The sequence below is a fragment of the Macrotis lagotis genome, chromosome 5, assembly GCF_037893015.1.
Source record: "Macrotis lagotis isolate mMagLag1 chromosome 5, bilby.v1.9.chrom.fasta, whole genome shotgun sequence".
Lineage (NCBI taxonomy): Eukaryota > Metazoa > Chordata > Mammalia > Peramelemorphia > Peramelidae > Macrotis > Macrotis lagotis.
In genome coordinates this window covers 19,831,073-19,857,847 of record NC_133662.1, presented here as the reverse complement: position 1 = coordinate 19,857,847, position 26,775 = coordinate 19,831,073, and the positions used below count along the sequence as shown (strand labels likewise).

At 37.4% G+C, this 26,775-nt stretch overlaps 1 protein-coding gene across 12 annotated transcripts in view; it reads left to right on the top strand.

The window, feature by feature from the left end:
* TRERF1 (transcriptional regulating factor 1) overlaps window positions 1-26,775 on the top strand; it is a 292,412-nt gene that overhangs the window by 61,156 nt on the left and 204,481 nt on the right. Inside the window, exon 1 of one of the 12 annotated variants that reach the window (XM_074236953.1) lies at window positions 267-25,910. The exons of the other annotated variants lie outside the window; for them this stretch is intronic. The gene's annotated coding sequence lies outside the window, so the exon portion shown is untranslated. Of the gene's footprint in view, window positions 1-266; window positions 25,911-26,775 lie in introns of those variants that run through there. 12 annotated transcript variants of the gene reach the window in all.

The following is a 26,775-nucleotide window of genomic DNA, read 5'->3' as shown; positions in this document are numbered from 1 at the left end:
AAGTGAGTCCTTCAAGGTTGATCATCACTCCCATGTTTTTCTGGTTCTGCTCATCTCACTCAGCATCAGTTCATGCAAATCCCTCCAGGCTTCCCTGAATTCCCATCCCTCCTGGTTTCTAATAGAACAATAGTGTTCCATGACATACATATACCACAATTTGCTAAGCCATTCCCCAATTGAAGGACATTTACTTGATTTCCAATTCTTTGCCACCACAAACAGGGCTGCTATAAATATTTTTGTACAAGTAATGTTTTTACTCTTTTTCCTCATCTCTTCAGGATATAGACCCAGTAGTGGTATTGCTGGGTCAAAGGGTATGCACATTTTTGTTGCCCTTTGGGCATAGTTCCAAATTTCTCTTCAGAAAGGTTGGATGAGTTCACAGCTCCACCAGCAGTGTAATAGTGTCCCAGATTTCTCACATCCCTTCCAACAATGATCATTATCCTTCCTGGTCATATTGGCCAATCTGAGAGGTGTGAGGTGGTAACTCAGAGAAGCTTTAATTTGCATTTCTCTAATAAGTAATGATTTAGAGCATTTTTTTATATGGCTATGAATTGCTTTGAGCTCCTCATCTGTAAATTGCCTTTGCATATCCTTTGCCCATTTGTCAATTGGGGAATGGCTTTTTGTTTTAAAAATATGACTCAGTTCTCTGTATATTTTAGAAATGAGTCCTTTGTCAGAATCATTAGTTGTACAGATTATTTCCCAATTTACTACATTTCTTTTGATCTTGGTTACAGTGGTTTTATCTGTGCAAAAGCTTTTTAATTTAATGTAATCGAAATCATCTAATTGGTTTTTGGTGATGTTCTCCAACTCTTCCTTAGTCATAAACTGCTCCCCTTTTCATAGATCTGACAGGTAAACTAGTGCAAGGCACTTTATGGTGAACAAGAAAGACAGAGTAAGGGAGTAGTTTCAAGATTGAATGTTCTAGTATCATTAATTGTGTGTGTGTAAATATATATAATATATATATATATATACACACAGAAATACAAATATTTCTCTTGCAGAAAGAACTTTGTATTCATGTTGTTGGTTTAATTTAAAAATGCTGCTACAGGGAGGAACTCTTCCTTTTTTTCTTTAAACTATTTTGAATGTTTTTCATTTTTGATGTTTTTGTTCAAATGTCTTTCATTTTAGTTCCAATTTTTTCTTTTCTAAATGAAATAAATTCCTAGTTGTAAAGTTCTTCTTCTCATCCATACACATACAAATATTTTCATATGTGTTTTTTATAACTTACCCTTTAGGGCAGATAATCTTTCCATTTCATATGGGGAAGCTGAGTCACAGAAGTGAAGATAATTAATGTCAAACAAAGCAGAGGAAAAAATCCTGTCCAGGTCACCTGAGATCCTATTTAGAATTATTTTCTTTGGTAGAACACATATCAACTAATCTGCTTAGTTTATTTCTCTTTATTCCTAGGATTCTCTTGTATTTCTCTAATCCTGGGTTCCCACTGGCTCAACTTTACTTTAGCAGTTGATGGAAAGTTGTTATAAAACTAGGCAAGAAGAGGAAATAGTTCCTGAATACAGCTTTCAGGCTTGCTGGAACTCTGCTAAAATCTCACTTTCTACTTTCCCCATCCTCCTTAATGTTAGTGCCCTAAATTATCTTTGATATATCCTCTTTATAGTTGCTTGCATGATGTCTCCTTCATCAGACTCAGGGCTCCTTGAGAGCAGAGTCTGTTGCCTTTCTTTGCTTGGCAGATATAGAAACTTGTTAATAAAATGCTTGGTGATTTGACTTCTTAAGAATACTTTTAATTTTTTGTTATTCTGAAATCTGACAAAACACCAACAAACTTGAACATTTCCATATCCAACAAGAGTAAAAAAAAAGAGGATTTCATCTTAAAATGTTCATTTCTATTGAGTAAAGCTTTGCCTTTTCTTTTTTAAGTACATGTGTTACTTTCAAAGCTACCCTGATGGTCTGGGATATGATATCTTCATGAGCATTCTAAATTTCTGGCCTCACTAAATACTCAAATGACTTGGAAATCACTTTGGATTTATCTCTGATCAATTCTCATGACACTGGAGAGCTGTTGTAGGTTGGTTTAGAGGAAAGAGCTGTGGAATTGTAGACTGGTCTGAGCCGAGGCTTGCCTCTCAGAAGCTCTCCTGCCTTGTCTTCACTGTTTCCAAGCAGACATTTGTTTTTATTTGGCAACTGAAGAAGGTGGTTCCAATTTGACCATGTGTGGTTGGAGGACAGTATGTTCCTTCAGACTTTTAGAGTTGTATGTTATTGTGGGTTTCCATATGTTTGGATAGAGACATCCAAAAAAATCCTGGGGATAAAGAGAAATGAAATTGAGTGGATTAATTGATAAAGGTGCTTTACCTGAGTAAAGAGTTCTAAGTTGAAGTTCAAGTGATCTAGATGTGTGTGTGTGTGTGTGTGTGTGTGTGTGTGTGTGTGTGTATGTATATTTGTGGAAATGAAGGGGGTAGAGAGGGAACAAAACTGTGCATGACTATATATATATGATTTAATTTGTGATTGTCAGAATGGATTTCTTCTATCTGATTGCTTGACTGTATTCATAGGAAGCATTTGTTTGCTGAAGCTAAACATTTATTTGGCAAATAAATGCCATACCATGAAATCCATGAGAAAAATAAGAGAAGAGGGTAAAGTGTGTAAGAGACATAGTGGTATTAGGAGAGAAAAATCCTCAAAGTTAAAGTTTGGGATCTATGCAGAGGAAACATTTCCTTACATTGGGGATAGTAGCCTTTAAGGTGGTGTCTTAAACTTTCCCAATGAGTACAAACTGTACAAGGGAGGTAGCTAGTATCCACAAATTAGGATTGATATGGAGATTCTGAGAATCTTGAGGCCAGAGAGGGGAAATTAAAGCTGAAAGGATCCTTAGAAATCCTTCAATTGTTTCTTATGATTTAGATTTGGTCCCACTAGGAGGAACCAGACTTTATGTTCATTTTCTTATAAATTTAACATATATTAAGCCCCTATTAAGCTAGGTACTAGGAGTACAAAGATCAGTCAATCAATAAGCATTTAAGAAACACCTACTGTGTACCAGATACTCTCCTAAGCATTTTGGAATACAAAAAGAAACAAAAGACAGTCCTTTCTCTGAAGGAGTTTACCTTCCAAGATGAACTAATAACACATAGATCTGACCCTTGAGCTTACAGCCTAGAAGGGAGGTTAGAGCAGGTATAAAAATAACTGAGGTTAGTTATTTTTAAAAATAATTTATTAAAATTATAAAGTTGACAATCATCAGCAAAAGTGAACATATATGAAGAACAGAAGAGAAGGATTGCACATGAAACTGTGTCTACTATGTATAGTCCATTTGTTTAAGAAGTGTCCATCAACTTTAATTTGTGTGTGCCACCCTCTGTATTGAAAGTAGGTAATAATGTTTTCTGTGCCCTTTTCTGGACTCCTCTGTAATAATATTTAGAATCTATGTAGCGGCGGCTAGGTGGCGCAGTGGATCAAGCACCGGCCCTGGAGTCAGGAGTACCTGGGTTCAAATCCGGTCTCAGACACTTACTAATTACCTAGCCCTGTGGCCTTGGGCAAGCCACTTAACTCCATTGCCTTGCAAAAAAAAAAAAGGAAAAGAATAGAATCTATATCAATTTAGAATCTGAATTATTTTAATAATTAATTTCTTTAGATTCTGAATTAAGCATATTAGAAGAGGTGAAAAGTATGGTAAGTTTTCTAAAATTGTTTTATTGGCACCCTTTTTTTTTTACATCAGGCATTTCCTGTCCTTCATCTCCATCCCCAAGAGCCCCTCCTTATAACAATGAAAAATAGTTAAGAAAAGCTGATTGAAAAAGATTTCATATACCACATTTTAATTTTGTAGACTTCATCTCTCTGTGAAAAGGAAGAAAATGTTTCATTATCTCTGGTCCAGAATCAAGATTGGTCATTGAATGTAACTTCAGTTGTAATTTAGAGTCTTTGTGATTTTTGTAGACATTGTGTGTGTGTGTGTGTATACACACGTTATATATATATATATGCAAAATATATATATAAAATTTTGTTTTGCTTTCTTCTCTGTCTCTCAGTTCATACAAGTCTTCTCATGTCCTACTAACTAGAAAAGGTTGGAAGAGGAAAATAGAACTTCTAGTGGGGTTGGGGTGGAGTGAATAACAACTTCATGGTTGTTCATAAGCTGAGTTTTGAAGGAAAAGCAAGGGAATGATTTTTAACCTATAGTCCTGGGAGAAGTTGGAGTACTTTAACAGTATGTTCTAAAAGAGAATGTAGCATGAGATTGTGGACAGTGAACCAGCACCTAAGACTTTTTGTCCTTCTTAGTCATAAAGCTTTTTTAACTTGCAAGATGCTATCAGAGTTAGGTCTGTGAGTTTCTTAGTCTTAGGACATACCCTTCTTTTCTTTGGAATTTCATCAGGTATCTTGGAAATAGCTTTTTTTTTTTTTTTTTTAACCTGGAGCTGACTCTGAGAATATTTCTCTTGAGCACCTTGTCTTTAGGAAGACCTCTCTCCTGGGAAGTTTGTAGCCAGGAACCTTATTGGATTTTCCAGGGAACCAAATAACAAATTTTTAGTGGTAGAGGGTTTTTTTTTTTTGCCAAATCTGATGTTGAAATCATCACAATTGGAGGAATTCCTATTGAAAAAGTCTTTTTGGGTTGGCCAGGTGGCGCAGTGGATAAAGCACTTTTCCTGGAGTCAGGTGTACCTGGGTTCAAATCCTGTCTCTCAGACACTTAATTACCTAGTTATGTGGCTTTGGGCAAGCCACTTAACCCCATTTGCCTTGCAAAGAAGAAAAAAAAAAGAAAAAGTCTTGTCATTAATCAGGCTTGACTGGTTTTACAGTTTCTCTGGAAGAGCAGTACAATCTTTGGGTGGAAAAATAGAAGAATCTAACTGTGAGCCCTGTGGGTAAGAAATATTTACTTGATCACTCTCATTAGAAGATATTTATTAACATTTTAGAATTTAGATCTGGTAACAGATTTAAGAGACCCATACCTTCTCCTTGTTGTTTAGCTGTGCCTGTCTCTTTGTTTACTTGTATGGGATTTTCTTATGAAAGATAGTTGAGTGGTTTGTCATTTCCTTTTCTGGTAGATTAGGGCAGAGATTAAGTGATTTACCCAATCACATAGTCATTGTTTGAGGCTAAATTTGCACTCAAATCTTCCTCAGTTTAGTCCTAATTCTCTATCCCTGAGTCAGGCAGTTACTTCCACATCTACTCCTCATTTTTCATGTGGGGAAACTGAGACCTAGTGAGATCATAGGAGAGAGAAGATATCCTCCCTTAAATATTCTCCAAGGCTTGCCATAAAGACAACACATTCAGTGTTCTGCTTCTGTGGTCCTTGCTTCTCTGCTGAGAGAAGGGAATGCTGCTTCATTACCTTTTTTCCATGACCAAGATTTGTCATTGCATTTATTGTGTTTTCACCTTTCTTTTAGACCCCTAAAATTCCAAGGCCTTGATATTGATTGATGAGTGCAAGTTCCAAGTCAGCAGGGAGGGGCTGGGTAAAGTTTAGATATCCTAGTTAACTGGGAGCTTGGGAATGTCTGAGTTGCCTTGTTGGATCAGATCCATACATTCTGAATTCTGTATATGAGACTGCCCCAGTCTCATGGGGAAGCTTTGGAAAGAGCAAGTTTTTTCTTCTTATTCTTCTCAGATTTAGAGGTTAGGGATATGATCATAACTATTTTCTCTTAAGAATTCTTTATATTATGGAACTATCATCTAGGAACTTATGGTTTCCACTTGTCTCCTATCTGCAGGGCAAATTTTACTTAAATTTCCTATTGTATAAAAATGGCAATGCACTTTTATTTATTTGTCTTAAGATTTGGTGTCTCATTATGCCTATTTTAGAGCAGATTCCTGAAAGAGACAGGGCATATGTGGGGGTGACTTCTGATAGAGATAACCCCAGAACTGCCTTTTTTCCCTACCTCAGATAGGAGTCTGGAACCTTTTGGTTAGAAATTTTGCAGTCCATGTAGACAGGGTGCTGAATCAGGAGTTGGGAAGACCTGAATTTGAATCCTGCTTCAGACCCTTAATTACTAGGTGGCTTTGGGGTAAATCACTTAAGTTTTCTGAGGCAAATATTAGATCATGATCTTTTTGAGGGCAGGGGCTGTCCTTTGTCTCTTCCTCCAACATTTAGCAGTAGCATCACACAGTATCACACTTAATAAATGTTTATTGATTGACAAACTCCAATTGTAAAATGAGAGTAATAATAACACCCATCATGTGTTGTTGTGAGAGTGAAATGAAAATATAAAGGCCTTTGCAAACCTTAAAGCACTCTATAGATGCTAGCTATCATTATCATCATCATCATCATCATCATTAAAGAGAATCAGTGAATTCCACAGCCCTTGAGATTTCAGAGTAAAGTTGAACAGTGTTGAGATTCTCTCTCTCTCTTCTGAACCACAGGTTTTTTAAATTTTGGTTTTCTAATTTATTTCTATGGTTCATTTGTATTTTGTTCAAGGTTGGGATATTGAGGAATTTACATGAAAGGACTTTGGGTATGTAGAAGGATATAGATAATAGGAGTTGATGTTGAATTAGATTTTGATTTCCTATTCCACCATGTGCCAACTGGGGCCATGGTACAGTTAAATCAGGTGAAGCAACACATGTGCCTCAATTAGCATTAAGTATTCTTAATAGTGTCTTTATTATGTGGTGATGAGTAATAACTCTTCTAAGGACAAGTGGTTCCACTTGGATTATGAATGTTAATTTTCTTCTCCCTTTGCATTATTTCTGAAAGAGTTCATGCAGTACCATGCTAGTCCTTGTTTTTGGAGGATGGGGTAGAGGGGGCTGGGGATGGGAAGGAAAGGCATTGACATATGTTAAGGTCTTTATAAGTAGTTACTCGTCCCATCATATAGGAAAAAACTCTTGAATTTGCTTCTGAGGTGGTCTATTTCATTTACACAAATCAAGATTTTTTTTTTCTGTTAGCAAATGTGGGTGCATTTCAACCTGACCCCAGGAGAGCAGTTCAGAGTTTGAGGAAGGAAAGGAATGGAGGCTCTAAATTTGCCTGAGTGGAAAGTGTAATGGATTTGAAGTCAGTACACCTGGATCAAATTCTAAATCTGCCACTTCATAGCTGTGTAAATCTTGTTCAATCCATTAAGTGGGGACTCAGTTTTCTCTCTTGTAAATGATGACATGAGGCTAGAACTCATAATCTAGAAGTTCTTTCTTTTTTTTTTTTGATTTTTTTTTTTTCTCAAGGCAATGGGGTTAAGTGGCTTGCCCAAGGCCACACATCTAGGTAATTATTAAGTGTCTGAGGTCAGACTTGAACTCAGGTACTCCTGACTCCAGGGCCAGTGCTCTATCCACTGCGCCACCTAGCTGCTCCCTAGAAGTTTTCTTTCAGGACTATATCTCTGATCCTGTGAGCATGATTTTTGTTCTCAACTAAGATGGAACCCACAACCCCTTGACTAAGACTGGGGGAGATTTGGGGGATGATACTTGTGAAGAAAAAAAATAGCATCAGGCTACCAGGGTCAAAAAAGACCCCTTACTCTTTGCAAAGTGGATTTCTTTCTTGGACCCTGTAAACCTATCCAGAGTGAGTGGAAATCTCATTTGGGCATCTTTATAAGCCCCTTGGTTGTTGAACTTGAAAAAAACATGATCTTTCCCTGGACACCCCTCTCTTCCCTCCCCTCCAATAAGTGCTAGCTTTGCAAATGAAGATTTTTATTATTTCAGTTCAGTTTTCATGGTGATTACCTAAATTTAAATGAAGTGGGTTGGGGTGGGTGGCTGTGAAGATCAGTATGATGGTTTCATTAAATCACAATATGTTGGGGGGAAGGTTTGCTTTTTATTTTTACTTGACTGAATGGTAGTTAAGTGCTTAGTAGAGGGACTTTCTTTTCCTTCCTTCCTTCCTTTGTACTCTCAAAGGAAGGACTATTGCTGGGTATATTTCAGTGAGTGTAAATTAAAAGAAACTGGAATGGAGCTTTCTTTCTCTTTTGAATTTCAAGGAGTCAATTCTTGGACTTTAACTTTCCACAGAGGGTTAATATATTCTGTTAGCTAATTGTGATAACCTTTCCCTGATTTAGAGCAAGAGGTGAGGAGATGATCTGTTATAGTGGAAGGAGGTCTGAATTTGGAATTAGCAATTCTGGTTCTATGACTTTTTTTTTGTTGTTGTTGTTTTTTGTTTTAGGTTTTTGCAAGGCGAACAGGGTTAAGTGGCTTGTCGGAGGCCACACAGCTAGGTAATTATTAAGTGTCTGAGACCGGATTTGAGCCCAAGTACTCCTGACTCCAGGGCCGGTGCTTTATCCACTACATCACCTAGCTGCCCGTTCTATGACTTCTTTTGGGAGACATGTTGAATATTTTTACTTCTCTAGTCCTCAGTTTCCAAATCTGTGAATTGTGGTGACTCTGAACTCTCAGTGAACAAACATTTATTAAGTGGGCCAGGCACTGTGCTAGGAGCTGGGGAGGCAAAGAAAAGCAAAAGATAGTCCCTGCTGTCACTAAGTCAAAGGCCAGTGGAGAAGACAACAGAAGATAGGAAGCAAAAAAGGTGGGGAGAGGATATCTGTAGGTATTGTAGGTTTTTGTCTCTCTCTGTCTCTCTCCATATTTTTATGATATTTTTATAGAAGTTTTTTAATCTTTAAAATAAATTTATTTAATTTTGAATTTTACAATTTTTCCCCAAATCTCTCTTCCCCCCACAGAAGGCAGTCTGTTAGTCTTTACATTCTTTCCATGCTAAAAATTGATCTAAATTGAATGTGTTGAGAGAGAAATCATATCCTTAAGAAAAAACTAAGATAGCAAGATTACATAATAAGATAATCGTTTTTTAAGAAATTAAAGGTAATAGTCTTGGTCTTTGTTCAAACTCCACAATTCTTTCTCTGGATACAGATGATATTTTCTATCGCAGATACCCCCAAATTGTCCCTGATTGTTGCGCTTATGAAATGCGCAAGTCCATTAAGGTTGATCATCAACCCCATGTCGTTCTTAGGGTGTACAGTGTTCTGGTTCTGCTCGTCTCACTCAGCATCAGTTCATGCAGATGTCTCCAGGCTTTTCTGAATTCCCATCTCTCCTGGTCTCTAATAGAACAGTAGTGTTCCATAGCATGCACATACCACAATTTGTTCAGCCATTCCCCAATTGATGGACATTCACTCAATTTCCAGTTCTTTGCCACCACAAACAGAGCTGCTATGAATATTTTTGTATAAGTGATGTTTTTACTCTTTTTCATGATCCCTTCAGGGTATAGATCCAGTAGTGGTATTGCTGGATCAAAGGGTGTGCACATTTTTATTGCCCTTTCGGCATATTTATTGATATTTTTAAACATTAGGGTTTCTTCTCATTGACTTACCCTCTCTGATGAACGAATAACTATTGTCAAGCAATGAACAAGGAAATATTTTCAAGTAAAAATGAATAAACTCATTGGAGATGTCCAAAAACTATATGCTGCAGTCCAGACTAATAAGATGCCTCCCTCTGCTAATAGGCAAGAAGTGTACAGTAATCGCAGACTTTTGAAGTCACAAGGTTCTCTACATTGATGAAATTCAAAAGTATTTTTTAAAATGAGTTAATTTTTATGTGCATTTATAATGTGACTCTTTTACTGTCCCCCATTTGAACAAAAAACACCTCTATCCCCTGGGAAAAAAAATAAACCCTTGTCCTAAACACACACATAGTTCAGCATAATAAATTCCTACATTGGCCTTTCCCAAAAATATATATAACTATCTCTTAATTTTCAATTCATCATCTCTTTGGCTGGTGAATGATATTTCATCTTCAGTCTTCTGAATGCCTAAGATCTTTCAGTTTTCTTTTACATTATTGTGGTCATTCAAATTGTCTTCCTAATTTTGTCCCCTTGATTCTGTAATCTGTTCATAAAAGTCTCCCCAGGTTTCTCTGAATTTTCTTGCGTTTGTCATTACTTAGAACTGGGTGTAACACCTGGTTATAGGCCACAGTTTGTTTATCCATTGAATGCTCACATTGTTTCCACTTCCTTCCTAATATAAAAATTGCTGCTATAAAATTATTGTTATTCATGCTATCTTTACTATGTCTTTGGACCCTTCTGGCCTTAAAAGTCCCTTCCAGCTTTAAATCTTAGCATTCTATAAGCTATCAAGTTATCTTGCTGACCCTAAGAAGCAGTGGAAATATACTGGGTGGGTTTGGGGAAGTTGAAGGGAATTGGTCTTGTCTCCCTCTGGAGGGCTGCTGGGAGCCAGAGAGGCCTCAGCCTTTGGACATTAGCTGGACCCAGAGACTTGGCCCTCCTTTAGTAATGTTGATTCTCTTAATTTGACTCTGGGAGGAGATGCTTAGAAGGTAGGTTTCAGCACCTTGAATCCAGCCTTTTGGTAAACACATTATTAATACCTTTGTCAAGAGGGCCTAAGTTGATCTCATTGCTTTTGGAAAGAAATTCTTATGTGAAATGCTCTGCATCAGTTCAGTTGTACTGATTGAAGTCTTCCCATTCCGGCAAAGCCTTCCTTCTACAAGACCTAAGAGGACTTTTGGCCTTGTTAGTGATTTGGTGCCATTGCTGGGACATCTCTGGGCTATTTTCTCTGGGCCATTCTTCATCCTTCTTCCCTCCTTGTTCCCTTTCTGTGACCATTGTAGCCTACTTGACAGAGAGTTCTCTGCTTCCATGAGGCTACTAGAGCACTCAGTATTTTCTATTGCTTCATTCTTTGTCTCTTCCATCATCTTTGTCACATATCTTCAGTTGAATACTTCTGTCTTGGAGATCAGGCACTATATATATTATATTTTTTCTTTAAATATTAAATTTTAATTTAATTTTAAAATTTAAATCAATTTTAAATTTCAAGTTCCAGATTCTTTTTCTCCTTCCCACCCTTCCCCTGCCCACTGAGAAGGCAAGGAATATAGCAATTGTACATGTGAAATAATGCAAAACATAGTTCCATATTCTCACAAAAAAGCAAGAAAATTATATTTCAATTTTTACTCAGTTCATTAGTTTCTCTCTCTGGAGTTGGATACCATTTTTCCATCATGATTCCTTTGGAATTGTGGGTCATTGTATTGATCAGTATAGTAAAGACAATTGATCAAGTCACTTGATCATTTTTATAACATTTTTATTACTGTGCACAATGATCTCCCTGTTCTTCCCTCTCCACTTTGCATCAGTTATACTGTTGCCTTTAAAAATGGCTTAGGTTATGGGTGTGCTATAAACAAATAAAAAGGGAAATTTATTAAAGTTTAGGGAATACTTATACATAATTTCTTTCTTTTTCTCTCTTTCTCTTTCCTTCTGTCTTTCATCTTTCTGTCTTCTTGTCTTTCTCTTTCTCTTCCTTTCTTTCTAGATCATATATTATCATATATTCACAGGGCTTGAAGAGGTCATAGAAATGATCTATTCCAGGTCTTCCAGATCCATGGACTAATGACCCTTCATTTTTAAAGGGGTCAATCTCATTATATGACTCTTAAGGAAATATAACTTCTGTTGGTCAAATAAATAATATATTGTACACACATGCATAATCTTTTTTCAGCTGTCTGTTACTAAAATACAAAGTCATTTGAAAATACTACTAATAAGAACATTGTGTACCATAATAGCAACATGGGAGTGATGATCAACCTTAATGGACTTACTCATTTCATCAGTGCAACAATCAGGGACAATTTTGGGGATGTCTGCAATGGAGAATACCACCTGTATCCAGAGAAAGAGTTGTGGAGTTTGAACAAAGACCAAAGACTATTACACTTAATTAAAAAAAAACTGTTATGTAATTTTACTATCTCTTAGATTTTATTTTTTTTCCTTAAGGATATGATTTCTCTCTCAACATATTGAACTTAGATCAGTGTATAGTATGGAAACAATGTAAAGACCAACAGACTGCCTTCTGTGGAGGGTGGGAGGAGGGAAGAAAGTAAGATTAGGGGAAAAAATTGTAAAATTCAAAAATAATAATTAAAAAAAGAAAACACTACTAGTGTTATGGAATTGGAGTCATCAGGGCTATTTGAATTCCACCTTGGACAGTTAGTTACTATCTGTTTGATCTTGGGCAAGTCTCTTAATTTCTTTTTTTTTATTTGCAAGGCAAATGGGGTTAAGTGACTTGCCCAAGGCCACACAGCTAGGTAATTATGAAGTGTCTGAGGCTGGATTTGAACCCAGGTACTCCTGACTCCAAGGCTGGTGCTTTAATCCACTATGCCACCTAGCCGCCCCTAAGTCTCTTAATTTCTCTGAACCTCAGTTTTCCACAAAGTGGGAGTTATAACCCTTGCACCATCTGCCTCATAGGGTTGTTATGAGGAAAGTGCTTTGAAAATCTTACAGTACAATAGAAATATAAATTATTGTGACCGTTCCATTCATAGTAGTCTTTTATGATAGTGTCTTACTTTCTAGCTCTGTGACTCTGAGCAAGTCACTTTACCTTGTTTGCTTCAGTTCTTCCATCTATGAAATGAGCTGGGGAAGGAAATGACAATCCCTCCAATATCTCTTGTCAAGAAAAACTCAAAAGTCAGACACAATTGAACATAACAAATGCATGTTCATCTGCTAGTGTTTGAGCAGAACTTTTACATTTTTTAAATAAAAAAAATACCTGACAATCTTAAAGGTTAGGAGTCATTTATTTATCTCTTACCTCATCCTCCTCTTTCACGGATGAAGAAACTGAGATCCAGGGACAACCACCAAGTGATGTGCTCAAGGTCACACTGTTTGTAACTAGCAGAGCAAAGATTTCCGGGCTTTGAGGGCAGTGTTCTTTTCATTTATGAGAAGACTGGGGGTTGAGGGTCTATAATTAGGCTCACAGGCCTGTTTGCCTTTTAAATACTGTTTGCATTCAATCTTCATCCCACGTGTTAATTATGCACCTGCTACTTGCAGGAGTCCTGTACTTTACAGATTGCCCCTAGCATACCTACAACTTAAGCTATTAAAATTTTAAGACTTTGCTCTTTACACAGGGACTTTGTGGAGATCTGTTGCTTCTTGGTATTCCCAGTGTCTGATGGCTTAGTTTGCATGCAGCAGGCTTCCAAAGATAACTGGTTGGTTATTTTAATTTTTTTTTCACATTCCCCTATGAGTCCGGCTTATTTAGACTTACTTTAACTTTCTTTTTTTTTCCTAGCATAGTATTCTGCAAACAAAAAGTGCTTAATCAGTGCTGAATGAAGTGAACTGATGATCTGTATCAGGTGTTAAGAGAAGATACGGAAGTGTATTGTGGAGAGAACCCTAGACTAGCTGACTCAGATAGTTGTTATCATTGACTTATTACCTATGGTGAGCTTCAGTCAAGATAGTGGGTGGGGGGAGTTGCCATGCAGGTTCAGCCAGAGTTTATATGGGATAAAGTATAAGATAGGAAGTCCTGTGTGATCGATATGCTCCCCCCACCTTTTTTTTTTAATCTTTAGGTTATGGATCATATTGGCCCCTATACTATAGAAAATCAATGAATTATCTTTATTATGGCTGTCTTTATTCAGTTTTGGATCAGACTTGGAAATCAATTAATATAATTATCAATCAATCAGATGACATGCATTTATTCAGTTAATAAACATTTATTAAGCCTCTACTATGTATTAGACACCTGGGGATACAATTTTCAAAAAAGAGAGCCTACAATCTAATGAGATAAGATAATACACAAAAGAGCTGAAAAAGAGGTGGGGAGATGCAATGGTACATGGCTTGGGGGGTGTGATAGAGAAACCAGTTAGAGAAGTCCCAAAGTAATGCATCCAGGTGAGATTTTAAGAGGTATTGTAGGAAATTGGGAAGACTTGGTTGTCAGTCTGAGCTTTGTTAATTTAGAGTCCTGGTGACTTTTGGTTTTTCTTTCTTTTTTTCCAGCCTTAGCACAGGGCTACTATAGTGAGTAGCTAATAAATGTTTGACTGAGTGATGTTGATCATTCATTTAGTTAGCAAGTATTTATTAGGGGCCTGACTTCCATTTATTTATTTGTAATATACATGATCTCTATAAGAACTAAGTCCTGTGATTTAAGAGACTTGATAAGGTTTATATGGCAGAATTCTTCCTCAGAATTGGAAGGGACTCATATACACATCTGTCTGACATATACCTCTTTACCCTTAAGGAGTCTACAGTCTCTATCCCAATCCAGAGAGGGTCTTGAACCTGATTTATACAGGCCAACCTGTGTGTGTATCTCCTGGCCTGTTACCTTAAAATCAATATTAGAATCCTAGATAATTGGGAAAGATCTTAAATCTAATCTATTCCCCTAAATTTGCAAAGAGAAATCTGAGACTTATATGGTGAAAAGGGTTGGCCATTTAATTCACTGGGCGCATTGGACTCTCAGATCAGGACTTACTTTTGCTGAATTTCTAGCACCATCATCATATTAGCCCCTGGAAAATTGTTTCCACATTGCCTACAATCCCATTCCTCTGAGCAGTAAGAACTGTATGTTTGTTTGAGATCCCTTCTGCCAGCCCCCACCAAAATTATACCGTGCTACCAGGAAGAACATACATGTTTCAAAAATAAAAAAAAAGTTGTGAGGTGGGGAAGCAACAGGAAGTGGGAAAGTACACAGAACAGAGTTTTTGAGAGACACTCAACTCAGAGAGTTGTTGACTCCCCCCCTTTTTCTCGCTTTCTCTTTTTAAAAAAAATCATACAATTTTCTTTAAGTTCTGGTAATAACTTTAAAGAAAGACCCATCCACCTAAATGGGTGGAGGGTTATGGAGAGAATTTGGATTTGGTATAAAATAAACTTTGGGGGCAAGTCCAGGGAGGAAGTAAACAACCCCTTACTGAGTTAAAAATTTATGCAAATTAGTGACTGCAAGTGTTCCTGATAACTACTTCATCTGCCTATTCTTTACCAGGCACTTTATTTATTTATTTATTTTTTTGGTTAAGAGATGGGGAAAGTCACTTAAAGGAGAACTCTTGTGGGATTCGATTTTTCAAAAAGATAGGAAAACTGAGTTTCTACCCACATATCCGTTTTCCTCTCCCCTTACACTCTCTTCTGTATGCTTTTCAAATTAGTCTCTGCTAATGATAAAGTTCAGGTTTATAGCTGTGCTTTGTAAAGTATTTTTCTCAGCATTACCCTGTGAGTGACTGTAAGTAGTCTGTTATTATCCTCATTTGATGGATGAAGAAACAGTCTATCATATAACTAGCAAGGAGTCTTGAGTCCCCCCCCCCAAGACCATTATTGAATGAACAAAAGAAAACAATGAACAAATTGTGAAATTTAATTTTGCTCAAGCAAACTTTTATTAAACACTTATTGTGTGTTGAACGTGGCAACCCAAAGACAAAAAAAGGGGACTAATTCCTCCCTTCAAGGAATTTGCATTCTGCTAATATTATGAAGGCTCAGCTTTTGATGACATTATAAAATTTCAAAAGTAACTCTTGAAGGTAGGCACCTGCTAGAAAATGAACTTCACATACATTGTTGAATTGATAGGTAATAGGTGGTAATAAATTTAGGAGACCTCAGTGTTGAAGATGGAAATGGAAAAGGATTTTGGTTAATGAGTTTGCAAATAGATAGACTCGTTAGGCCAAACAACCTAGATTGGAATTAGCTTAATATTATGGAGAAGAAGTGGAATCTGGAATTCACAGGATCTCTGTCATATGATCATGAACAAGCCTTACTTCTTTGGGCCTCATTTTTCTCATCAGTTGAACTACTAGATGATTTCTAAACTCCACAGCTCTAATTTATCATATGCAAAGGTAAGTCTGCAGAAGTGAGTTTCTTTTCTTTCTTCTTTATAGCCGTCAATTGTTCTGGTAATGGAAACAAGATTTTGGTTTTTAATTCAACACACAATACCATGTAAAAGACATAAAGGGAAAATATAGAGTTGGAAAGGACCTTAGAGGTCATTAAGTTCATCTGCTAAATTTTGTATATGAGGAAACTAAAAATTAAGAGAGGGAAAGTGATTTATCCAAAGCTCCCCAGGTAAAAATAAATGACAGAGTTAAATCCAATCTGGAACTTTTTTTTCACATCACATTGCTAGAGTCAATGTAGGAATTTGATTCACTCAAAGACAGAGAGCTTTCTGCAGGCAGTGTGGTGATATGTTTAGACTGCTGAACCTTTTGCCAGAAAGACCAAGGCCAAATCATACTGCATTCTAATGGGGTAAAACAATATACACAAAGCTGTTGAAAAGAGATGGGGAGGGGGCATGGCACATGATTTGGGGGTGTGATGGAGAAATCATTCATAGAAGTTCCAAAGTGGGGCAGAGGTGAATTCTAAGGAATATGTAGCTCTGTTAATTATAAGCTTTGTGACTTTTGACTTTTTTTCCTTACCTGTAAAATAGGAATCATGCTAGCACCTACCTTCTGGGGTTGTTGTGCGGTTAAAATGAGAAACTGTTTGTCAAGTCCTTGCAAACTTTAAGTCATTATTATAAACATTAACTATTTCTCAGTGGCTGAGCCTGAACTAAGATCCAGGTTTCCTTAACTATAGTATTATGTGGATAGAGCCCTGGGTTTGGAATCATAAAGACTTATCTTTATGAGTTCAAATCCAACCCCAGACAGTTATTAACTGTGTGACCCTGGGCAGGTCATTTAACCCTGTTTGCCTCAGTTCCTCATCTGTAAAATGAACTGGAGAAGAAAATGACAAACCATTTCAGTATCATTGCCAAGAAAACTCCCAAGTGGGGTCACAAAGAGTCCAACACAACTGAAACAATTCAACAATAACAAAAACTCAGCAAAGTGTCTGGCACTTAAATGTTTATTGAATGAATGAACTTAGAATCTTATAGAGTTGTCGGTTTCAAAGACAGGACATGAACCCAAATATTTCTGACTCCAAGATTGACCCTTCATCTGCCATGCCACATTGTTTTTCAACTGAAGATCACAGATTTGGAAGTAGGAGAAATCTGTGAGGTCATCTGAATCCAATTCCCTTTATTTGAACAGGGAAACTGAAGCAACATTTTATAAGGTGCCTGCCAGTCTTGGAGTCAGAGACCTGGGCTCAAATATTGTCTCACATAGCTATTTGCTGTGTGATCCTGATCTTATCACTTTATCTATATAAGGCTTTAAATTCTCAATTTCAAAATGAGGGTTTTTTTTGTACTCATGAAATTCCTTTTAGGTCTAAAGTTAAGATTCTGTGGGAGGCCCAGAGACATAAACTGTTTTGCTCAAGGCCTGAACTACTAAGTAGCAGAGGTAGGAATTGACTTAGGTCTTCTTATTCTAAATCCTGACTTCTTTCCTTGTACTATGTTGCCTCCAAGATATCTTGCCACAGATATGCAGAAGGTCATGTTGCCTCATGTGGTTATATGTATTAAAGGAAAGTTGCATACAAATTGTATCATTTTAAATATCTCAGAAGAGCAGGCTTTTTCAAGGAAAAAAGGGATTGTTTTCTTAGAGCAATTGTTTGTTTTTTTGTAATATAAACAATTGCTCCTTTATACACACACACAAACACACACACACACACACACACACACACACACATATATGATTTTTTCAAGATTGGGTTTTTGTACATTATTTTTTTTAAAACCGAAGTTCCCCTCTGTATCCTTTTGCAGATAACATTGTAGGGATTTTATCTGTGGACCTGGAGTATGTGTGCTTGTTGTTGTGAAGTAGTTTACTTTTGCGGTTTTTCGAATTGTGCTTTTGGGGCCTTCAGAGTTAAAGTAAACTGTGATGGGGGTTTGCTGGAAAGTCAAGTCCGTGTGGTAGACCCAGAGTTGTATTTTTTACCTGTGAGGCTTGTGGTAGTAGGTAAGATCAAGGCAGTCACGGCGCATATATGTTTCTCACAGAATGCCTGTGCATCTCTCCCTGGTTTCTTGTGGCTTCTTTAAAAATAGGAGAAGAAAAAAGAAAAGCTTCTCTTAGCATACAGTACTCTATTCTGGTAGAGGTCTGGAAGACAGGGGACAGACTCAAGCTGTCTGTTAGCTGATGTTGTGATGTTTTCATACTAAAATTGATGTTTAGGTCAGTGATTGGCAAATGGTAGAATAAATAAGATGATGATAGCCAGCACTTATTTATTGTTTACTATGCTAGACTCTGTGCTAAGTAAATTGTCACCATTGGTCTGCTTATTAAATTCAGTTACATTCAGGGACATATAGTGAGTGATTCTGCTTATTGAGTTGGAGGATTGGGAAGAGAACAAGACAACCATCCTGTAAGCATGGTAGTTGCCTTTAACCACCTTATCCCCACACCATACATATTTAATATACCCTATGGTCCAATGAGTAAAATAGCCATAAGCCTTCTGTCTCAACTTGATCTTGAATTCTGGCAAGGTTGAAGATATCCTCTCTTCTACCTTTCCAACTTAATATGAAAAAAAGTTGAAAAGGCTGCAGACCCTTGGGCAGACTGGAATTAACCATCTTTTCTAGGCATTCCATTTTGTTTGGATTGAGGGATAGGATGCTGGGATGGTGGGTCATGGAGCTTCCTGAATTCTGGTTAGTGACTTCGTGGTCAAAGGACCTGGGTTCGGATTTGCTCTGCTACTTGCTTCTTCTTGACTGTGGACAAACCCTTTAACCTCCCTTGGCCTCTGTAAATTGTTAAGAGGGAACATTGAGTAATACAGAGGCCCCTTTGGATGGGTCTTCTGTTTGCTCATCTGGAAGGGTGTACTTAGTTCCATTGTGTAATGGTCTTGTGCTTTGTTTGAATGAAAAAAAGACAAGAATTCTCTACTGGGTGTTACTACAATGAGGAAAATTCCCTCCTCCCCAAAATTAGTTTAATATTGATATATTCCAGTTTGTATGCTAATTAGGATTAATTAGTTTACCTTTTTCCCTCCATCTTGTTACAATTACTGGAAAGTTGATTCAATTAATCACTTTCACTTGAGCTATTTACAGTTCCTTTTTTTCTCACACCCCAATCCCCCCAAGCTAGGTTTAAACCCTCATATGACACCCTGGACTGGTGGGTTGTGCTTACAAGTAGTCTTCAGGCAACAGGACTATCTTACTTTATTTATTTATTTATTTATTTATTTATTTATTTATTTATTTATTTTTATTAAAGATTTTATTTATTTTGAGTTTTAAAATTTCCCCCCAATCTTACTTCCCTCCCCTCCAACAGAACAGGACTATTTTATTTTAAATGTGGCATCTGAAGTTGAAAAATTCTAAGAAACTCTTTGGAGAGCCTGGCACTGAGCTGGAGTGCCTGGAGCTCCTTGGCTGCACCCCCTCCCCCCAATTAAAGAGCTTTTTTCATTTTGTTTTCAAAGCTATTCAAGGAGTACATTGTACTCAGGGCCTCTGACCTATGCCATCGGAGTGAATGGGGAGCAGTTAGAGCTAAAGGTGGGGGCACTGATGACTATGAAATCTAACTGGTCATTAACCACTCACAGATGTCCAGCCCTGGGAAAAAATGATCCATTGCCAAGGTGAACCATAGATAAAGGAGAAGGGCTCACCCTGTAACACCCAGGTGAAGGATAACTAACTGAGCTGCCCATCACCCTTGCCCTTTGCCACTTCTGAGTGGTAGGAACAATTCAACAGTATGAAAAAATTGTCCTGGCCTTATCCAATAGGAAATCTGCATTTCAATCGCCACATTCCCCTAGGTTTTTAATTTGAATGTTCCAAAAGAATCAGCATAAGAGGAATAGATTAAATTTGCTTCATCTGTCCTTGAAAGAAAAAAAAAACCTCTCCAACTGCTCCCCTCTAAGCAACACCTCATTCATTGAGGGGCCCTGTGGCTGTGGCTGTGGCAGCCAGTTTCATTATAAAAGAGAGAGGTGTCTTGGCCCTAGGCCACAAGGTATCTGTCACTGCCAGAGAAAATACATTACCCTATTGAAAAGTGAAATCAACAGGTATGGAAAGCCAGCAGAGTGAACAGGGGAACTAGAATAGCCCTGGAAATCATTCACTGCTCCCTTCTCTGCCAGAAGGTATCTTTTTTTTAATGTTTTTCATCTTTTTTTGGTTTGGAGTGAGCTGTCCCTTCAGGCTGAAAGAATATGTGAACTCTTCTGTTCATTTCTGTCTATATCAACTTCTCTTCTCTCAACCCCCCTTTCCCATATTTTCATTGCTTTTTAAACTACCCCTTCTATTCCCAAGTGTCTCCAAGACTGTGCTGGGGGAATCCACAGTCTCTGTGGAAAACTGATTTGGCTGTCCCAAGACACCTGAGAGGTTAATGAATTGCTGAATTGTTTATTCTTCATGGAAATTCATCCTGCTTGTCTTCTCCCCACCATTTCTGTGCAGAGAATAAAAATGTGAACTGTTTCATAAACTATAGACCCATGGCTAGTTAGCTATAAAACAGATCCCTCTTTCAGTCCATTTTTTGACAAGTTTCAGGTAAGAATTATAGCATATTAAATTATTAGGCAGTTTTACGACTGTATAGGAGAGATTTATGCTTTGATGAATAAATATTGCTGTAGCCCAATTTAGAACTTGACAAATGCTGATTTATAGGACTTAAAATATAAGGGTTATTTTATGATGAAGTGTGGAGATGGGGAGGTGGATTTTAAAATGATGGTTTGGCATCTTTGAATTCACATATGCCATTAAAATGTTGCTCTAGGCAGGCCTGGAGGGCAGACTCTAGGGACTCCCATGTCTCTGGAGGCAGGTAATACATAACATTCACTTTTGTGAGGTCCAGGTCACTTTGATTTCTTACTTAGTCTTATTGTCCTGACCCTGTGAACCACAATAGAAATGTGGGTGACCTTTGTTAATTTCAAAGTAGATGCTATTTGATCAACCAGTATCAACTATTTTTTTCTTCTTCAAATGTTTTATTTCACCCTTCCTTTTTATATCACTGTTACTTCCCAGTGATTCCTATCTCCCCACCATAGAACCCTTTTATTGGTCCTCTTTGAGAACTAAGGAGGAACAATAGAACCCTCCCTTGAGCCAAATGACTATATTGAAATAAAGCAAATCATCATGCTACCATATCTGAAAATATGTCTTAGGCTATCACCTCTTTGAAGAATGGCAGGACCTGACATTGAACTGAAATCAGTGTTGACTTAAGGATGACAATAACATTAATATCTAGGAACCAAAAATTTTCAGAGGCCAAGACTTGATTGTTACTGGGATGGAAAGTTCATTGTGTTTTACACATTAATGTTTATTAATCTTTTTTCATTCTGTGCACTCTTAAAATTTTCTTAAGTTGTGATAGCACATCTTAGGTTGGAGGGAAGAGTGTGTATTCATGCACGCACACTGCTGAAGTTTGGTCAAGTTATTGATTGATTGTTTGATTGATTGTACTTTAAAACATTTATTTATTTTTCCAACTACATGTAAAAAAGTTTTTAACAATCCTTTTATTTGTAAGGTTTTGAGATCCACATTTTTCACTCTCCCTCCATTTCCTCCCCCCCTCCCCTTTGACAAAGAGCATTTTAATATAGATTGTGCATGGATAATTCTGTTAAATATATTTTCATATTAATCATGTTTTGAAAAAAGAATCAGAACAAAAAGGAAAAAACATGAAAAATAAAAACAATTTTTAAAAATTGAAAATAGTAATCTTTGGTCTGCCTTCAGACTCCAGAATTCCTTCTCTCATTGGTATTTTCAATCATAAGTCCTTTAGAATTGTCCTTGATTATTGTTTTGCTGGGATGAGCAAGTCCATTGTTGATATGTACAATGTTCTTCTGGTTCTGCTTACTTCATTCTACATCAGTTCATTCAAGGCCTTTCCAGATTTTTCTGTAGGCCAGCCACTCTGATTTCTAACAGAACAATAGTACTCTATCACATTCATAAGCTGCAACCTGTTCAGCCATTCCCCAATTGATGGCATCTCCTCAATTTCCAGTTCTTTGCCACTACAAGAAGGTGCTATAAATAATTTTGTACATGTGGATTTTTTACCCTTTGAAATGACCTCTTTGGAATATAGATATAGTAGTGGTATTGCTGGATCAATGAGTAGTGGGCAAGTCATTTTAACTCAGTGAACCTCATTTTCTTCTCTATTGAGTGGTTTCAGTTAAGTTTGACCACTTGGGACCCCATTTGGAGTTTCCTTGACAAAGATACTGGAGTGACTTATCTTTCTTTCCTTCAACATCTTATTTTACAGATGAGGAAATTCAGGCAAACAGGGTTAAGTGACCTGCCTAGGGTCATACAACTATTAGTATCTGAGGCCAGATTTGAACTTGGATGACTCCAGACCTGGTGCCCTATCCTCTGAACACCTATCTGCCTATTTCTGTGCAATAATATAGTAATCATTACTTTAAAGTTTACAGATGCTTTATAAATATTATTTCTTTCTTTTCTCACTGCAATCCTGAGGTGGTATTATTATACACAATTTACAGATGAGGAAATTGAAGCAGACAAGTGAAAAGACTTGTCCAGAACATAAAAGTAGTTAGTATCCAAGGCTGTATATATGATCTCAAGTCTTTCATACACTTAATAAGTCCATCATTCTCACCATTGATCACAATGGTCCATTCTGGCTGTAAGATTCTATTTTTTGTGGGGGAAGGGGTGGTTCTGTGGGTAGATGGTAAGAAATTCTATATACTTATGATTTAATTATCATAGTAAATTCTCAAATGCTAGAAATGGACTACTGATTTTGGAATGTTGTTGAGTATATCAAGGAGGATAAGTAACTTTTTTAGGGTCATATAATCAAAATATGTTAGAGGAAGAGTTGAACTAAACCCCCCAGTCTGAGACTTGTTCTCCCTCTAATATGTTATTCATAAAATAGCAAGTAGGTAGACTGTTGGACTCACTCTGAAGACCAGGATTCAAATACCGTCACTGCCACCATTTTGCAGAATAGATCACTTTAACTCTATTGAGACATGGTTTCTTAATTTGCATAATGGGGATAATAATGGAAAATAGATAACATTTAAAATACTTTGGACTCCTATAGAGTGCTCTAGAAATGACAGGTATTGTTATAGTTCTCTAATCTCATGAAGTTGGGGCTTGACTTTGGAGATGCTATTCTACTTGTAGAAATGACAAGTGAGTTCAGGCCTTTGAAAAGCATATGATTGATTATGATTATTTAGGAGATTGGAAAAGAAGGGAAGATGGATGGTCATGCAGACAGACAACTGGAAACAATATTGACTTAATTGCCTCAAGGGGCTCAGGTGTCCAGCCCTAGACCAATAGATTCCAATTTTGGGAGTACGTATAGGAAGAGAAACAGGAGAATGGTAAAAAGGAAAGGTACCAGAGTTTTGGAGACACCCTAGTCTTTGCAATATGGAGTTAGATTGTAAGGACCGATGCCAAGCCAATGAGTGGAGAACACAAGATCCTTTTCTAGAACCGTTCAACTAATTTTTTCTACAATAATTATATCTTTCTTTTTCATCCTCCTTTACCTGGCACTCTGCAATTTAGTATCTCCTTTTACTTCCTTTTTTCTAAACTCTCCTCTTTCTTTTGTCAGTGCCTTGGCTTGCTAATGACATCCACTGACATTGATTATTGAGGACCTCTGAATCTGAAAAGTCAGTCTCTTTGGCAGACCTTTTTTTTTTTTTAGGTTTTTGCAAGGCAAATGAGGTTAAGTGGCTTGCCCAAGGCCACACAGCTAGGTAATTATTAAGTGTCTGAGGCTAGATTTGAACTTAAGTACTCCTGACTCCAGGGCCAGTGCTTTATCCACTGCACCACCTAGCTGCCCCAGGCAGACCTTTTTTTCCTCTAAAATCAATCATTTGGGATACCAGTTAAAGTTATATGTCATCCTAGTGAAGCCTCTGTGGTTGAATGAGTGGTACAAGGGTTGAATGGGTTTATTTTGGCTACCTATTCAACTGCTGGAATGATATGGGAGTAGACAGTGATGCTGGGCAGATGCTCTCCATTGGCCAGAATTCTTGAAGGCAGAGAAGGAAAGGTATAGGGCTGGCAGAAAGGGAAAGGAAGTGAGGGAAAATAAGCTATATAGTTACCAAAAAATAAAAAAAAGGATAAATTAACTTTTAGGCACATTCACTAGAGAAAATTTATGAATTAGATGATTATAATTTTAAAATTTTGAAATTAGAAATTGATTCTCAATAAAGGCTTCAAAATCAACCCCTTGAAAAAAACAAAATCTCTATATAGCCTTTAAACTAAGCTTGATTCTTCATATCTCTAGGAAAGTATCTTCTTGAAAGCTCATTCTTACCTTTAGGGCATCTCTATATAAGGAAAGCAGAATTTTTAATTTAGTCTGAAAATTCATGGATATGTATAGTACCTTATATAGTGAGTGGCAGGACAGGAGAACCTCTGTAGTCAAAAAGAAGATTGTGCTGGGATTGCTGCATCTGAGTAAACTGGTGTAGGTGGTTCTTGCATCTCATTCTCTTATTTTTTATTTTTATCTTCTTTTGCCAGGCAGTGGGGTTAAGTGGCTTGCCCAAGGCCACACAGCTAGGTAATTATTAAGTGTGAGGCTGGATTTCAACTCAGGTACTCCTGACTCCTGACTTCTGACTCCAGGGCTGGTACTCTATCCCTGCGCCACCTAGCCGCCCAATCTCATATAAGACCCTGGGGCTTCAACAAGATTCCCTTTTTTAGGAAATAGCTTTTGTTGGAGCAGTAGTGGTCAATATGACAACCGTGGCTCCCTTCCAGAAAACAGGGTCATAACAGATGTTCTTCCTTTGATTAACTGGTAGTCAGGAAGGTTTTTGCTTCTAGATATTTCAGACCTGCCCCTAGCTCTGAAGAAAATCTTGGCCAAGGATGTAGTCAAGTGTATCAGACTCCTGAAAAATCTACTGTTTGCTCTCCTTTTTTTTTTGACAGTTTTTTCCAAAGTGTGTGTGTGTGTGTGTGTGTGTGTGTGTGTGTGTGTGTGTGTGTGTTTGTGTAATATATGTTTATATATTAAATGTAGATATATAGATACAAACATCTGTATACACATATATGCACACAAGTATATTTGGTTTTCCTCCCCTGTTGTTTACCAAGATGACATTTTTGTCTCTAGTCAGTAGGGCCTATTTTTATAGTAGTGGAGTGTGTTTGCACCCCTGCCTGGTGCCCCACTGGTGCCAGTCTGGTCTTTTGTAAGGCAGCTGGCTGGGGTTAGAGCCTTCTCGACTGGCCTATTTGGGGCTCAAGCCCATGACCTTGGTCATGTGATCATGGCTCAGTGTTCATTGAGTCAGATAGAGCCTTTCTACCTTGTGTAAATTATACAAATACAGATGTAAAACGGGGCTTGAGGGATTGGGAGGATCCAATACAATGATGTGTGACAAGTGCTATATAGATTATAAAACCACATTCCAAAAGAAGCTGTAATTATGATTATCCTTGATTTATTTATAATTTTTTTTCTTCTCTTTAAAAAAGTCCCATTGTTTTTGACCTCAGTTCCTGCATCTGGGGTCCCGCCTCAATCTAAGTTATTTTGCTACTTTCTAAGCCTGAAATATGGAACTGAGAGGAGCTTCCCTTCTCTCCCTCCTGCCTCTCTAGCCGCTTGCCCTATTTTTATTTTGTCTCTTGTGGGATTGGAGCTGTAACCCTCAGCTAGATCAGGTAGGTTCAGTGTGTTGCAGCCGGTCTGCCTGTCTGTCTTCTCTCTGTCTGAACGGCACATTCCTTCTTGCCTTTGCCACAGACACCAGAGCGGCCTATTTATAATTTGAGGGCATCCTTTTGGACAGATCCCATAAAGAGGCTCCTAAAAAGGTAATTGCTGGGTGGGGCACAACTTTTAAAAAAATCTTTTCACTGTGTATATTTCTTTTTTTTTTTTGTTTAAAGTTTTCAAAGGCTGTTTAATGGTGAAAAGAGGTTAGATAGATTAATCTCTTGGATATTGGTCTGGGATTTGTCAGACACTTAACACTTTGTATTGGGTAGCTGTGTGGAGAGCTTAAGATATGAGTGCTGCAAGTAGAAATTGAAGGAGAAAATACAGTTTTCATTCTCAGAGAACTCTTGAGTTTCAGAGAGAGAAGGAGAGTGAGGCAAATTTCAGACTTACAATTCCTATTCTCAGAGAACTCCTGGTCTGATGGGAAGATGTTTAACATCTCTCCTCAGGAAGCTTCCAGTTTGAGGGTTCATTGCCCCCTACCCTCAGGGAGTTCAGGAAGAGTTAGCCTCCGTTTTCATTTAGCCCTATTTTTGGGGAGAAAATCAAGGTCTCTGTTGTTCTTCTAGGGTCTCTCCAGTCTGAAGCTTCTTCCTATATTTAGCTTTTACTCACACAGATGCATTCAAACACCCACACCCCTTTAGGATTCTCCTAGTTGCTTTGAATTTACTTTGTGTATTTTGTATTTGCTGATCTGTAAATATAAATATTTTGTATTTCCTTATGCTTTTCTCTTCCCAGTAGACTATAAATTTCTTAAATGTAGGGTTTTTATTGTTATTGTCATCATTGTTGTCTTTGAATTCCTGACTCCTGGTACCTTTGTGTCTTTCTCTGCCTATTTGTAGGTGATTAATGAAGGCTTGACTTAAAGAATAAATGATTAGGGGTTGGGGAAGGCAAAAACAGTTTCTGTTCCCAAGTATCTCCAGTCTAAGGTAGGGGAGACCAACA